The 16,872-nt window shown below is 41.3% G+C and overlaps 1 pseudogene; it reads left to right on the top strand.

Moving 5' to 3' along the window:
- On the top strand, positions 5,740–6,585 carry ORYCUNV1R-PS1657 (vomeronasal 1 receptor oryCunV1R-ps1657 pseudogene; annotated as a pseudogene).

Consider the following 16,872-nt stretch of genomic DNA (forward strand, 5'->3'; position numbering starts at 1 on the left):
CTGCCTGTAAAGCCATGCTTTATTTGTAAGGAATTCAGAAAGTTCCATCTCTGTATGAATGTTGTTCTACTGAGCATTCCTGCCACATTGGGACAGGGAGAGAGGTTGAATATGCATGAATTTTGCTAGAAATTTCTAAGTGATTTGGACTTGCAGATCAATTGACCATTTAGTTTTATGCGTCATTCCTGGTGGTAAAAACTGTTGTGTTCTTATATATTAGATTTATTTATTTTACTTGAAAGTCAGCATTACACAGAGAGAGAAGGAGAGGCAGAGAGAGAGAGAGAGAGGTCTTCCATCTGCTGGCACACTCCCCAATTGGCTGCAGTGGCTGGAGCTGCACTGAAACAAAGCCAGGAGCCAGCAGTCTCCTCTGGGTCTTACACGTGAGTGCAGGGGCCCAAGGGTTTGGGCCACCCTCCACTGCCTTCCCCAGCCATAGCAGAGAGCTGGACAGGAAGTGGAGCAGCCAGGACCCGAACCAGTGCCCATATGGGATGCTGGCACTGCAGACGGCAGCTTTACCTGCTATTCCACAGTGCCGGCCCCTGTATAATTTTATTTTTGAGGTAGCGTATTTTTAATTTACATTATAGTTAAAGGCTTAATGAGCCACTAGATATAGAGTTCAACAAATAAGAAGTCAAATGATCATAGTTCAGCAGGAATATTTGAGAGAGATATAAATGAAAATGAGAAGAATTCTATTTCATACACTTACAGTAAATTTTAAAATAGCCACATTCCACACTGAACCTGTTAAAAATTTAAAATTAAAAATAATAAAATAGCCAGAGTTCATTAAAACTATAGTAGTATATCATCTTAACAATTTGCTTAACATTAAAGATTTAAAACAGTTTGTCAAACATTATTTTACATCGGAATAAATTTTAATTTCATTTTCCATGAACTTTTTGACATACCCTTATACTCACACACTTTCCACAAGAAACACACACCCATCTACAATTCACCACATATAAATACACATTTATACAGACCCACTATTGTGTACACCACATAATATCTCACAGTCCCACAAAGCCACAAGCACCATCAATAGGCACATGTGCATATCAACAAGGTTTTCATGTGTGAATATGGAGATCTACCCAGAATCTGGAATCACTGAAAAGGAGCACATGTTTTACTGTTTTTATTCTTTGCTTCCTTGTAACAACCCCCAAAGATGCAGCATTCTCATTATATAACCTTACAAGGTGCTGTGAGCATTTTCACTTGAGGTCAAGCACAGGGTGATCACATTTGAGTGGCAGGAGACTGACAGCGTGTGGGTGTATGATAAAGTGGGGTAAAGGTGGGCGCAGGGAAGGGAGCTATCAGTCATGTAGAGAAAGCAGGTGTGGAACAAGGAATAGACATGGTACCTGCACACCGATCCTGTAGGCAGAAGGTTCTGCTGAGGTCTCTGGAATGCAGTAATAGAGGTTGTGGAAATTGGGATGGTAAAAGGGGCACAGGGTGGCTGGCCTTGTGGCATAGCAGCTAGGGCCACCACCTGCAGTGCTGGCATCCCATATGGGCACCAGTTCGAGTCTTGGCCACTCCACTTCCAATCCAGCTCTCTGCTAAGGCCTGGGAAAGCAGTGGAGGATGGCCCAACTCCTTGGGCCCATGCACCCACATGGGAGACCTGGAAGAAGCTCCTTGCTTCAGATTGGCTCAGCTCTGGCCATTGTGGCCAATTGGGGAATGAACCAGTGGATGGAGGACCTTTCTCTCTCTCCCTCTCCCTCTCCCTCTCTCTCTCTCCTTCTCTCTCTGTGTAACTATGACTTTCAAATAAAGAAATAAATCTTTAAAAAAAGTACAGGATGTAGGTGGGCTTCTGAAATACACTAGAGTCATAGCCTGTGGGAGTCATATGCTGCTTAAATGTTTACTCAACCTTGTCCTTCAAATAAATCAGACTTCCTGAAATTGGATGAATTCTTTTTAAAGATTTATTTTATTTATTTGAAAGTCACAGTTACACAGAGAGAGAAGGAGAGGGAGAGAGAGAGAGAGAGAGAGAGAGAGAGAGAGAGAGAGAGAAAGGTCTTCCATCCACTGGTTCACACCCCAATTGGCCACAACGGTCGCAGCTGTTCGGATCCAAAGCTAGGAGCCAGGAGCTTCCTCTAGATCTTCCCACACAGGTGTAGGGGCCCTAGGACTTAGGCCATCCTCCACTGTTTTCTCAGGCCATAACAGAAAGCTGGATGGGAGGTGGAGCAGTCAGGACTCTTACCGGTGCCTGTATGGGATGCCAGCAGTGCGGGTAGTGGTTTTACTGTTACTCCATAGCACCAGCTGGAGGGATAAATATTTTGCAGCTTTATTGAGATACCGTGGACATAAAAATTGCATATATTTATGGTGTAGAGCCCAATTTTTTTATATAGATATATTGTGGAATGATCACCACACTGCAACAGATCTAGAACCACTATGTTTTTATGGTCTTTGTATGTGTGTGTGGAGAGGTTGAACTTAAGACACATCACCTTAGGAAATTGGAAAGGATAATACAGTATTTTAATGATCATTCCCACACTGTGTATTAAATCTCCATGCATTGTTCATTTTACACAACTGAAGATTTTCCATCTTCCCATTTCCTGCCCCTCTAGCCCCTGGAAATCAACATTCTCCTCTCTGCATCTACAGGATTGATGGTTATAGATTCCACAAATAAGATAGATGATGCATTATTTCTTTATTTTTCTACATGTTTACATTGTGGGATGATTATATCAAGCTAAATAACAAATTGATCACCTCACATACTTAACATTTAAAAATTTTTTCAGTGAGAGCCTTTGAAAGTGGCTCCTTTGCTATTATTCCAGGGTAGTGTTTATGGCATGTCAATGCATTAAGGAGTTATCTGGGAATCCCATAATTTTCAGTAAGGATACTAAGAATATAGAGTGGGACCGGGAGCATGCCTTCAACAAATGGTATTGAGAACACCAGAGCCCCACAAGTAATGAAATGCAGCAGTGCCTTTAACACACACTATAACAAAGGCAACTCACAATGAACTGAAGATTTAAATTTAGTACCTGATACTGACGTAGCAAAGGAGCTAGCAAGTGCAAGCTCATGTCATCAGCTGCCCCTGCTCCTTAGTGCACTACCCAATCCACACCTCCTGTCCATGCAGTGGAAAATCACAGCTCCACAAAACTACCACTGAGAACAGGAGTCTTAAAATAACCAACATGGCTGCAGGCAGCAACCTGTGATGAGCTTTAGCTCATTTCTCAGTCATTATAATAAACTCACCATGGCTGACACTGCTGCTTTCATCAGGTACCTGATGCTGTGCTACTTCTGATGCTTCCTAAGAAAGACAAGGAAATGAGCAGTTCTGAAGTCCTCACAAGTCTCACCCCTGGCAAGCATTCATTCAGTTCAACCCGGCTCCCATGTTTCCAAGTCATGTAAGGGATGGGCCTGAACCTCATGGAGTGCAGCCCGCTTCAGAGTATGCATGGACTCCCCCCTCAGTGTGTACTTTCACTTTTCATACAGATGAATGTTGTTTCTCTGCTGACTTTCACCTATGTCTTATCTTTGAGTCTCTTCTGCTACCAGAGACAGGAAGCTGGATCCACCCACTCCATCACAAAACCACAAAATTCCTAGAGGAGAGCATAGGCCAAAAGCACCTTGGCATTGGTCTGTGCAATGACTTTTGGAACAAGACACCAAAAATGCAGGAAAACAAACACAGAGATTGATAGGAGAGACATCATCAAACCAGAAATTTCAGCACAACAAGGAAAATAATCAATATACTTTAAAGGCAACTATGGAATTGGACAATTCCAGGGAGACACAGGAGCTTCACTGCCAGTGCCTCCATGTCAGATTCAGGATCTTCTGCTCCCTCCAGGTCAGTCCCTGTCTGCCTCAGGGATATAAGAAAGAAACAACAACTATAAAATACTTTGTATTGGTAATTAGCAAGACTAACGGAGTTTTACAAATATTCCCAGTAACCCATCTAGTGCTTTCACTGCAGCTGCAGGTGAAAAGATAATTGCAGCTCTGCAGAGAGGTGAGGTCACAGGCATGCAGCATTTCTAGTGCTCCAGCTGCCTCCAGCCTACCCAGTGCTGACTGTGGTGACCTTTACACCAGGCTTGTCCAGGCAGCCAAGAGAAATTGGAGATGTTCTATTTCAGTGAGAAAGAGTGAGGCTTTAAACAAGCAGGCGTACCTGCAGTCTGGGTGAGTGATCAGCTGAGAGAGGGATTCTCCTGTGTTTGCTCCTGGTCCTGTTCCCAAGCCTCACAGCAAGGAGAAAAGATTCAGAGATGTGTGCTGAGCTAGGACAGAGAGGTAAAGTCCTACACCCTGCTCCAATTCCCGATGACTCCTAAAGTAATTTGGTGTCATCCACAATGACATTGATTCTTGGTGTTCAATCAATAATCATGAATCTGCTGTCCATAATACTTAAGGACTGCAGTTCCAAAATAAATCTGGTATTCAGTCTACTGTGTAAGATTCATAGACTACAATAGAAAGGTTTGCTCTAACTCAATTGTATGAATAGTTCAATGGTGACAGTGACTCTTTCCTACTGGAAAAAAGTGGTCCATTAATTATGGTAAGATTATTTTCTTTCTTTAATAAAGAACCGATTTAAGGAAAACATATTGTTATCTATGGCAATGGGTTTCAGATGACAACTTCAGATAGAAATGTGTTTTTTGGCATTTTGTTTGTTTTGAAAATATTTCCATTTGAATGATAACCTCCTCAATTTCAACTTATAGAGAAGATTTGATGCTGTAGAGATTTCATGTAGTATACACAGCTTATACTTCAGTGTCTTTGAAAAAATGTTTCTTATGAAAATGCTTTTACTTAAGTATTAATAAACACATAAATTTATGACATGGATGTAGTAATATTTAGCCTTCTACCATACACAATTTCACCACAGACTGGTGTTAAATCCTATAATGTGGGTGCAATTTTTTCCTAGCAGAACAAATAGTGTCTCTATAGCCTTGCAATATACAGCCAATTTTGTGTATTTAAACACATTTTTTCAGGGATAGAACACTAGAAAATTATACTAAATTCAGTTTATCTGTACTTTAATATGACACTAAAATGTTTAATGTTTTTTGATGTTAGGTTATGGTCTTCAGAAATAAAGATAAACTTGATAAAACCAAGTGCCACCCGTCTAAGATAAACTGACAAGACATGAAAACAAATAAGCATACATACATGTTGTTTAAGAACACAGATAGGTAGCCCTGGTACAGTAACACTATGGTTAATTTAATTTAACTGCTTTTGTACAATCCCAGCCAGGTTCAACTCAACACTTTGCAAGTCACACAAAAATTTTGAGTTTAGTCAAATCACTAGCCTGTAGCTGCCTAAGTGACGATTTTATTTCCAAGGAAATGAATATTATTGCCTTCTCCAGCAGTTATAAAGAATATGAGAATATGTGTCTCTTCACAGCAGTCATTGGTGCTTTGTCCATAAACTTAATGGTTACACATTCAACCCTTCAGGAAACATCTTCAAAAAGAAAATTGTTAAGTAGTTATTTCTAAGCTTGAATTGATATAAGTAGAGAGTAATGTAAATATAACCACTGAATTTCAGTTGATATTAATACATGTAGCTCTTCCCTCATTTCCCATACAGAAATTTCAGGCTCAGAGAAAATAATCAGGCATTGGAGGCTGATGGATGGTCACCAGATATTTGATAATGGGGACGATCTACTTATCACAAACCATGACTGGAATCTTGGGGAATTTCTCTCTTCTTGCCTATTATCTCTATCTCTGCTTCACAAGATGCAAGTTTAGGTCCACAGATTTGATCATCAAACACCTGACTGTAGTCAACTGCTTAGCCATTCTCTCTAGAGGAGTTCCCCAAACCATGGCAGCTTTGGGGATGATGCATTTCCTCAGTGATATTGTGTGCAAACTTGCGTTCTATTTGCACAGACTGGGCAGGGGTGTGTCCATTGGCAGCACCTGTCTTTGAGTACCTCCCAGGCCATCACCATCAGCCCCAGGAAACCAAGGTAGTCAGAGCTTAAAGGAAAAGCTACCAAATACATTGGCCACTCCAGTATCCTCTCCTGGATGCTAACCCTGATACTAAATGTCATGGTACCTGTGTATATTACTGACAACAGGAGTGGTAAAAACATCACAAAGAAAACTTTTTATGGATACTGCAATTTTGTAAATCATGGCAAACTCATAGGCTCAATGTAAGCAGCACTGGTATTATTCTGAGATTTTTTTGTGGTGCTCATGCTATGGGCCAGGAGCTTCGTGCTTTTCACCCTGCACAGGCACAAGCAGCAGGTCCAACACAGCTATGGGACCAACATTTCCTCCAGGTCCTCCCCCAAGACCAGAGCCACCCACAGCATCCTTGTCCTGGTGACCACCTTTGTGAGCTCTCTCCTCCATCTTTCACATTTGCTTGACTGTTTTAAAAAATCCCAGTTTGTGGCTGGTGAACACCTCTGCATTGGTTTCTGGGAGTTTCTCCACTGTGGGCCCACCAATCTAAACTGAAATCGCAAAGTATGAACATGACAAAATATACACCTGCATTATATTAAGAATATAGTTAAAAGCTTTCTAGACTACTTTCTAGAATAATGTTCAACTTTATTGCTTCTACCAGCTCTCTCAGGCTTAATTCCCCATTATATTCAAGAAATATCTTCATCTAATACAGTGACCCTTACCTTCACAGTGAGAACAGCAGTGCATCTTATCTCCCAGAGTGTTAAAGGCCACTGGAGGTGAGGCACGTTCTGCCTTCATGTCAATGATTCCTGGTCTGAGAATGCCTGTTAGTGAACCAGTCAACTTTGGGATGCCTGGGAATTAAAGAAGAGGTGAAGTCAATATTTCTACATGGGGAGTCACTACTGGGAAGGTGCTATGCTTCAGTTCACGTGGCCCATGCAGCTCGGGCCTCACCTTCCTCTGCAGGACTCCCCAGCTCAGAAAATAAGCATCAGACATTGTCAGCTGATGGACTGTCACCAGGGACTTGTCCATGGGAATGATCTACGTCTCACAAATTATGGAATTTCTGGGAGATTTTCTTCTCTATTTCTACTTCATTGATTCAATTTTCAAGAATCTTGTTGTAGCCAACTTCCCAGTTATTCTCTCTAGGGAGTCCCCAAACAATGGCAACTTTGGGATTGAAACAGTTCCTTGATGATACTGTGCAAACCTTTATTCACAGAGTGAATAAAGTGGGGGTGTGTCCACTATTATCTCCTGCCTCTTAAACATCTTCCAGGCCATCACAATCAGCCCCAGCAACTCCAGGTAATTGGAATTTAAATTAGAAGCTGTATCCTAAACATGATCCTAAGTATTAAGGTACCCATGTGTGACTGCCAAATGGAATAACCAAAATATCACAAATATGTTTTTTTGGTGGGAGGGTTCCAAGATTGTGGAATAAGGAGGCAGCACTGATAGTCTGGGAAAAGATAGTTTAATAAAAGTGGAGATACTGTAGTCTCACGGAAGAGTTAGGGAAAAAACAGCAGTGGAAACTCTTCTGGAATTAGTGGGACATGGTGGATCTACATGGAGGGCACAGGCGCCCATGGCTCTGGACCCCAGCTGTCAAGTCTATGCACCAGTGCTGGTAAGTGAGGTGAGGCAAAACTGCAGTAGCCCGAGACACTGGTGAAAAAGCGGTGGAAAGAGCACAGAGGGAACAAGGCTTGAAGCCCCATGGGGGAAGTACACCAACCTAAATAAAATAAAAAAATAAACTAAAAGGAACTAGTATGGACACGATTCTCTCTCTCCACTCACCTTACAAAGACTAGCAAGGCAATAGAGCAGGCAGCATTTTGGACATATGTAACAGCTGCACCAGCTCAGGGCTGCACCTGCCCTCAACCAAGCAGACCTGACTCTGGTGGGGAGAAATAACAGGGGACTAAGACCTAGTGAATGTACGGAGATTATGAACTGGGATTGTGAAAAAAAAAAAAAAAACTGAGGGTGTGTGGGAGAACTCATGCTGTGGCTGAGACATGAGTAGTCTCCATGGGACACCCCACAAATTCGGGTGGCTGTGGGTGCACAGTGAGAGACATTGCATGGGAATCTGAGCTTACACTGAGGACTGCACAGATGCTTTGTGTGGTCCCTGGGACAGAGCAAATATTATACCCTCTGGGGCTAGCACTCAGGTACTGATCGCCATCAAGGAGAAGAACTCAGCTGAGTGGAATTACTTCCCTTCTGAATTAAAAAAGGAGAGAGAGAGAGAGAGAGATTTACCATGCCAAACCTGGGTGTGTCACCTTTTACACACCCTTAACCCCGAAGAGCTGAACAGAGCTCTCTGGCCATACCCACCACAAGCCTCTAGAGATTCACAAAAAGTAGACAGTCCACTTAATCTAGAGTCATAGTATAATGAGAAAAGCCATCACAGCGAGGAAGAAAAAAAAAGGAAACAAGAATAACTTCACATTGCCAAACAACAAACGCAGAAACTGAGGAAACAAGAACAAAGAAGGCTGGCGCCACGGCTCAATAGGCTAATCCTCTGCATGCGGCACCAGCACACTGGGTTATAGTCCCGGTCGGGGTGCTGGATTCTGTCCCGGTTCCGCTCTTCCAGTCCAGCTCTCTGCTGTGGTCCAGGAGTCCTTGGGCCCTGCACCCATATGGGAGACCAGGAAAAGCACCTGGCTCCTGGTTTTGGATCAGCACAGAGCGCCGGCTGCAGCGCACCAGCCACAGCAGCTTTTGGGGGGTGAGCCAACGGTAAAGGAAGACCTTTCTCTCTCTCTCTCTCTCTCTCTCTCTCTCTCTCCACTCTGCCTGTCAAAAAATTTAAAAAAGAACAAAGAATACATCATGACACTCCCTAATGAACATGACACTCCAATACAAGATTTTGAAGACGATGAGATAGAAGAAATGCAAGTTGCAGATTTCAAAAAAAAATTATGATAACATTTAGAAGTTATCAAAAACACATGCATGACTACAGAAATCCATACAGGAAAGGACAGAAAATCTTTCTCATGAAAATTAAATCTTAAGGAGCAATCAAAATGAAATGAGGAATTTAATAGAACATGAAATTGAGATATTGCAGAGAAATCAAAATGAAATGAAGAATTCAATAGAACAAATGATGAACACATTAGAGAGCCTTAAAAACAGAAATAGTGAGAAAGAAGACAGAATATCGGACTTAGAAAACAGGGCACAGGAAAGTATTCAGTCAAACCAAAGAAAAGAAGAGGAAATTAGAAATGTAAAAAATATTGTTGGGAATCTACAGGATACTGTTAAAAATCCAACATTTGGGTTCTAGGAGTTCCTGAAGGCATGGAGAGAGAGAAAGGATTACAAGGCCTTTTTAGTGAGATACTTGCAGAGAATTCCCTGGGTTTGGAGAAGGACAGAGACATCCTAGTACAGGAAGCACATAGAACACATAATAAACATGATCAAAAGAGATCCTCACCACAACACATGGTAATCAAACTCATCACAGTGAAACATAAAGAAAATATTCTAAATGTGCAAGAGAGAAACATCATATTACTCTCAGAGGATCTACAATTAGACTCACAGCAGACTTCTCATCAGAAACCCTACAGGCTAGGAGGGAATGGTGAGATACAGCCCAAGTACTAAGAGAAAAAAAAAAAACTGCCAGCACAGAATATTATATCCTGCAAAGCTATCATTTGTGAATGAAGGTGAAATAAAGACGTTTCATAGCCAACATAAATTGAAAGAATTTGTCACCACTTTTCGAGCCCTGTAAAAGATGCTTAAAGATGTGTGACAAACAGAAACACAGAAACATGGCCATCAATATGAAAGAGGTAAAGGATCAATCCCATTCACAATAGCTACAAAAGCAATCAAATACCTTGGAATAAACTTAACCAAGGTCATTAAAGATCTCTGCAATGAAAATTACAAAATCTTAAAGAAAGAAATAGAAGAGGGTAACAAAAAAATGGAAAAATCTTCCATGCCCATGGATTGGAAGAATCAACATCAGCAAAATGTCCATTCTCCCAAAAGCAATTTATAGATTCAATGCGATACCAATCAAAATACCAGAGACATTCTACTCAGATCTGGAAAAAATGACACTGAAATTCATATGGAGGCACAGGAGACCTCGAATAGCTCTAGAAATATTGTACAACAAACACAAAGCTGGAGGCATCACAATACCAGATTTCAGGATATACTACAGGGGAGTTGTAATCAAAACAGCACGGTACTGGTACAGAAACAGATGGATAGACCAATGGAACAGAATAGAAACATGAGAAATCAATCCAAACATCTACAGCCAACTTATATTTGATCAAGGATCTAAAATCAATTCATGGAGTAAGGACAGTCTATTCAATAAATAGCACTGGGAAAATTGGATTTGCACATGCAGAAGCATGAAGTAAGACCCCTACCTTACACCTTACACAAAAATCTACTCAACATGCATTAAAGATCTAAATCTATGACACCACACAATGAAATTATTAGAGAACATCAGAGAAACCCTGCAAGATGTAGGCACAGGCAAAGACTTCTTGGAAAAGACCCTGAAAGCACAGGAAGTCAAAGCCAAAATTAACAATTGGGATTACATCCAATTCAGAAGTTTCTGTACTGCAAAAGAAACAGGAAAGTGAAGAGGCAACAAACGGAATAGGAAAAAATATTTGCAAACTATGCAGCCGAAAAAGGATTAATAACCAGAATCTACAAAGAGATCAAGAAACTCCACAATAACAAAACGTACAACCCATTTAAGAGATGGGCTAAGGATTTAAATAGACATTTTTCATAAGAGGAATTCCAAATGGCCAACAGACACATGAAAAAATATTCAGGATCACTAGCAATGAGGGAAATGCAAATCAAAACCACAATGTTTCACCTCACCCCGGTTAGAATGGCTCACATTCAGAAATCTACCAACAACAGATGCTGGTGAGTATGTAGGGGAAAAGGGACACTAACCCATAGTTGGTGGAAATACAAAGTGGTACAGCCACTATGGAAGTCAGTCTGGAGATTCCTCAGAAGCCTGAATATAACCCTACTATTCAACCCAGCCATCCCACTCCTTGGAATTTACCCAAAGGAAATTAAATTGGCAAACACAAAAGCTGTCTGCATCTTAATGTTTATTGCAGCTCAATTCAAAATATCTAAGACATGGAATCGATCTAAATGCCCATCAATAGTAGACTGGATAAAGAAATTATGGGATATGTACTCCATAGAATACTATACAGTAGTAAAAAACAATGAAACCTGGTCACTTGCAAAAAAAATGGAGGAATCTGGAACACATCATGCTGAGTGAAATAAGCCAGTCCCAAAGGGACATACTTTCTCTCTGATCGGGGACATCTAACAGAGCACCTAAAAGGAAACCTGTTGAAGTGAAATGGACACTATGGGTTACAATGACTTGACAGTCAGGCCTTGTCCTGACTGTTGAGGGGCAACTTACTACTTTATTCCTTTTAGTATTTTTTTTTTTGTTCTACTTAATACCATTGGTTGAACTCTTCAGTTAACACACAGTTATTCTTAGGTACTTGAATTTTACTGAAAAGTGATCTCTGTTAAATATAAGAGTGGGAATAAGAGAGAGAGGTGGTGTACAGTTAAGCACATGCTCACTTAGATGTACCCCTAATGGGAGAGTTAGAACTGTGTCAAGGGATTCCAATTCAATCCCATCACTAAAGTGATCAGTTTCAGTTCACAGTTAATCACAATGATAGGATTAAGAGTCAAAGGGATCACATAAACAAGACTAGTGTCTGCTAATAACTAACTGATAGAATTAAAAAGGAGAGAACTATCCAACATGGGAAGTGGGATACACAGCAGACTCATAGAGTGGCAGATGTCCTATACAGCACTCTGGCTTCAGAATCAGCCCTAAGGCATTCGGATCTGGCTAAAAAGCCCATGAGAATATTTCAGGCTTGGAAAGCCAAGACACTCTGGCAAAAAAAGACCTAAATGAAAGATCTCTGTGAGTGGTATCCCAGCGGAAAGAATGGGCAATCAAAGAATGAAGTACCTTTCTCCAAGGAAGAAGAGAACTTCCACTTTGACTATGGCCTTCTCTAATTATGATCAGAGTTTGCAAACTCCGTAGGCTTCCATATCCTTAGCAGCTCATGACAAGAGCCTTGGGTGATTACTGTCGTCATAAATAAGAGTGTCAATTGTTAAATTAACAACAGGAGTCACTGTGCACTTAGTCCCCATGTAGTATCTCTGCCCTTAATGTGTTGTACTATGTGAATTAATGGCATAACTAATACTCAAATAGTACTTTATACTTTTTATTTCTGTGTGGGTGCAAAGTGTTGAAATCTTTACTTACTATACATTAAATTGATCTTCTGTGTATAAAGAGAATTGAAAATAAGTCTTGATGTGAATGGGATGGGAGAGGGAGTGGAAGATGGGATGGTTGCAGGTGGGCGGGAAGTTATGCTGAGAAAAAGCCACTATAATTCAATAGTTGTACTTTGGAAATTTAAATTTATTTAATAAATTTAAAAAAATGTGCTTTTCTTGACAGGCAGAGTTAGATAGTGAGAGAGAGAGAGACAGAAAGAAAGGTCTTCCTTTCCGCTGGTTTACCCCCCAAATGGCCACTATGTTGGGTGCACTGCAGCCAGCACACTGCGCTGATCCAAAGCCAGGAGCCAGGTGCTTCTTTCTGGTCTCCCATGCGGGTGCAGGACCCAAGCACTTGGGCCATCCTCCACTGCACTCCCAGGCCATAGCAGAGAGCTGGACTGGAAGAGGAGCAACCAGGACAGAATCCGGTGCCCCAACCAGGATTAGAACCTGGGGTGCCGGCGCCGCAGGTGGATTAGCCAAGTGAGCCACAGTGCCTGCCACAATTATGTTTTTTATGGTTACTATTATGCTGAACCTCAGAAGAACATCACAGACTCATTGTATGCAGCAATTTCATTATTCTGTGATGTTTTGTGCTTGGATATTACACTCTGATCTATAGCTCCATGGTTTTCATTTTATGTGAGCATTTTATATGTGGCCAGGCCATTAGTATACAAGGGCAACATCACACAGGACGGGTTCAACAGCAGTGAGAGAAAGACCAGAAAACATGATTAGGAGGAAACTGTTCCAAGTATAGGGATTGTGGGACAATGTGAATTCACTTTTTTTGAGACTGTCTTTCAGATGAAAATGATTTATTAATCAGAACAAGCCAAATAGAAGGAATTATCTTCCAGGAGGAAGGCAAGAATGAGAGTCAGCCTGGAAAGGTGATGAGGTTCCATGGGGCAGGATAGTGAATTTCAACAGATGGTGTTGGATGCTGCAGGCACCCAGTATTGGGAAAGGGCTTGTAACAGGGCCTCTTGACAATTGTCAAGATTCAATGTAACCATAGGGAAATTTTTCTCTATCTTAGTTGCTGAGGCTCAAGTCCTAGTTATTGTGATCCTAGGGACATCCAAACCTATAGAAATTTGCTGGGGGCACCTGTAATTTACTCTAATGCATTTTCACCTACAACCCAGGATTGATCAAAACATCTCATAAATCCTGTTCACACAGTACATCTTGGAGTACACATCTTGTCACCTTGCAGAGCAGATACAGGAATGGAAACTTGTGACTTCAAGTCCTGCCATCTCCATAAGAAAATTATGAGCCATGCCACATTACAGTACCAGAAGGAAATCCTTCTCACTCATGCCTATGCATTGAGATAGGATGATTGGTTTTTTCCCCAGTTACCCTGGAATCCAGAAGTAACTGAATCAATTGCAGCAGCTCCTGCTAATAATAGTATCTGTCTTATGAGCAAAGAGAAATTCTTTAGGTGAGGCACTGCCAATACCTCTGTAATTCCCACTGATTTTTTGGTGATGAATGTGAAGTGTACCATGACCATATTGTGATCCAGTGTAATCCTGATATTGTTGGTAGTGTCAATTACCAGTGGAAATAAGTCTTATGATATTGCTGATATCGACAATCAAATGTATTGAGATACTGAACTAAGGCTTCCTCAAGATGAGAAGTGAATGGCTTGAAGAAGAGCTATATGTAGCTAATGATCTGCTGGCTACTATGCCAAATCATCCTGCATCTGCTTATCATAGGATACCAATAGTCATAGGTCAAGGAAAAAATGAGTGAATTAGAACAAAAATATGAACATGTCTGTTAACACATTATTGAATAATTAGTTGCTGCTTTGAATCTCTACCTAGCTTACACTGGTTCCTCTAAACATTAGGCAAATTCACACACTTACTGTGGCTTAGTCTGTCATATGAACACTTAGAATAAAATTGGATGCCCAGATCAATATGACTGTTTTACTTTGAGAGAGCCTATGATAAAACCCGGGGTTGACTTGCCTAGGGAAGAATCAACTTTGCCCAGAGGTAGGTCTGGCATTTGCCCTCAGCTTCTGAGGATAACCTCTGAGTCCTGTAAAACATCCTGACTCATCCATGTCAATTTCTCTGGGGACTCAGTCCACCAGAGTTTAAAGTGTGACTTACAATGGGGCCTTTGCAACACGTATCAGTTCTGACCCTTGGAATCACCGCAGCCTGAAGGTATGGTCTGAATCACCAGGAGGAGGATGAGACTAAATGTGAGTCAGGCAGACAATACCTGGGAGGTTCATGTGAGCCCCCTTGGTTGGCACAACTCTGTGCACATTGTTACACATCACAACTGGGAGGGGTGACAACGTCTCTGATCCCACAGGGAGAGAGAAGCTTGAAAGGGCCTTGTCTGGAACCTCCCAGATTCCATTCTATGTGTCCTGAACACTTTGTCCATATAAACCATGACCACAATAGTATTCAACAGTTTTTGAGTCCTTCTTGCTGATGATACAATATGAGGGTCTTTATAAGGATCCCCATATTTATAGCCAGCTGACTTGAAGTGAGGATGGTCTTAGGGTTCATGGAACTTAAGGCTGCTGTTTGTGGAGAAGGCAGCCTTGTGTGGAACCTGCCTTCTATTTGCACATTTGATCATACTAATTTCAGGTCAGGACATGCTGGGGGCTGGACCCAGACTTTCCTGATCTGATTGATGTGTCTTCCCAAATAGCATTAAGAATCGGTTCCTTGTAGGTGGAAAATCACAGAGGGGAAGAGCCCTGGACCACACCAGAAAGAGCAACTGGAGTCAATGCTGCATGAAATTGGGACCTCAGCTTTGGAGCAGTCTTTTGCTAAGCCCATCAGACAGAGGATGCTGACCCCATAATTTGAATGGCACTATTTTATGTGCAGAGAGTTCCAGGATTGCATTGCAAAGTCGTGGAACAGTCCCAATTTTCCAGAGTGAAAAAAGAGTTGATGTAGGGAGACAGCCACAGCATCCACCATCTGGTCTACCTGATATGACTTCCTGTCTGGCCCTACTAGACCCCTCCACTGTTCTCTGGCCTCCTTGTTTCCTACACTCATGTCTCCTTCATACCTTACATATCCATTGGGCAAACCATTCTGTAAAGCTAAATGCCTAACTCTACTGTGATTGCATTTGGAGGTGGGAGTCCTTTGAGAGGAGATTTGGGTTACATGAGGTGATGAGATTGGGGCTCTCAAGATCAATGTCCTTGTGAGACAAGGACAAGAGCTCTTTCTCCACACCCGCATCTGTGCAAACACAGAGGAGAGGTCAGGTGAGCACACATCAAGGTGGCAACCATTCACAAGAAAAGACTGTCTTATCATGGTGGCTCCTTGGTTGTGGAGCTCTCAAACTCCAGAAGCACAGGAAATAAATCTTTTACAAAAGTCTTATTACCTTTTACATAATATACCAGAAAATGGTATATTATTATGGCAGCTCTACTGGATTAAGATAACCCCTCAGAAATCTATGCTGTGCTAATTATAATTCCATAACTTGGCATTTCAGGAAATTTCCCCAAGCAGGGTGTGAAATACATTAATTGGCCAGTGCCGCAGCTCACTAGGCTAATCCTCCGCCTTGCGGCACCAGAACACCGGGTTCTAGTCCCAGTCGGGGCGCCGGATTCTATCCCGGTTACCCCTCTTCCAGTCCAGCTCTCTGCTGTGGCCAGGGAGTGCAGTGGAGGATGGCCCAAGTCCTTGGGCCCTGCACCCCATGGGAGACCAGGAGAAGTACCTGGCTCCTGCCATCAGATCAGTGTGGTGCGCCGGCCACAGTGCGCTGGCCGCGGCAGCCTTTGGAGGGTGAACCAACAGCAAAGGAGACCTTTCTCTCTGTTTCTCTCTCTCACTGTCCACTCTGCCTGTCAAAAAACGAAATACATTAATAATTTGTGTATGTCATGCATTTTAATGTTATCTAAATTGGAATTAGAAAAACATACATATGCACATATATATATATATATACAATTATTTTTCTGGAAAGAAATATCATAGGTTATAAATGAAATATTTATATGTTTCAACTGTGTTCTGATAAAGAAAAAATAACTATATAGAAATTCAGGTAAACTGTAAGTAAGCAACAGAATTGACATTGGAGACAAGTGGATACAATTTCATATATATATTTCAATTTTAAATTTGTATTGAGAAACAATACTTGCATATAGTACACATTTATGGGTACAATATGATTTTTTAAATAATATTTATATTAGGAATATTTATATCAAGTTAGGTAACAAGTCCATTACCTCAAAAAACTTTCACTGCCAAAAATTTTATGCAATGAAAGCATTTAAAAGCTAGTCCTTTACTACTGTCTCAGAGTAGCTTTTATGAAACTTTGATATGTA

This window comes from Oryctolagus cuniculus, chromosome 18 (assembly GCF_051225735.1).
Source record: "Oryctolagus cuniculus isolate XC-2025 breed Fujian yellow rabbit chromosome 18, ASM5122573v1, whole genome shotgun sequence".
NCBI classification, from domain to species: Eukaryota; Metazoa; Chordata; class Mammalia; order Lagomorpha; family Leporidae; genus Oryctolagus; species Oryctolagus cuniculus.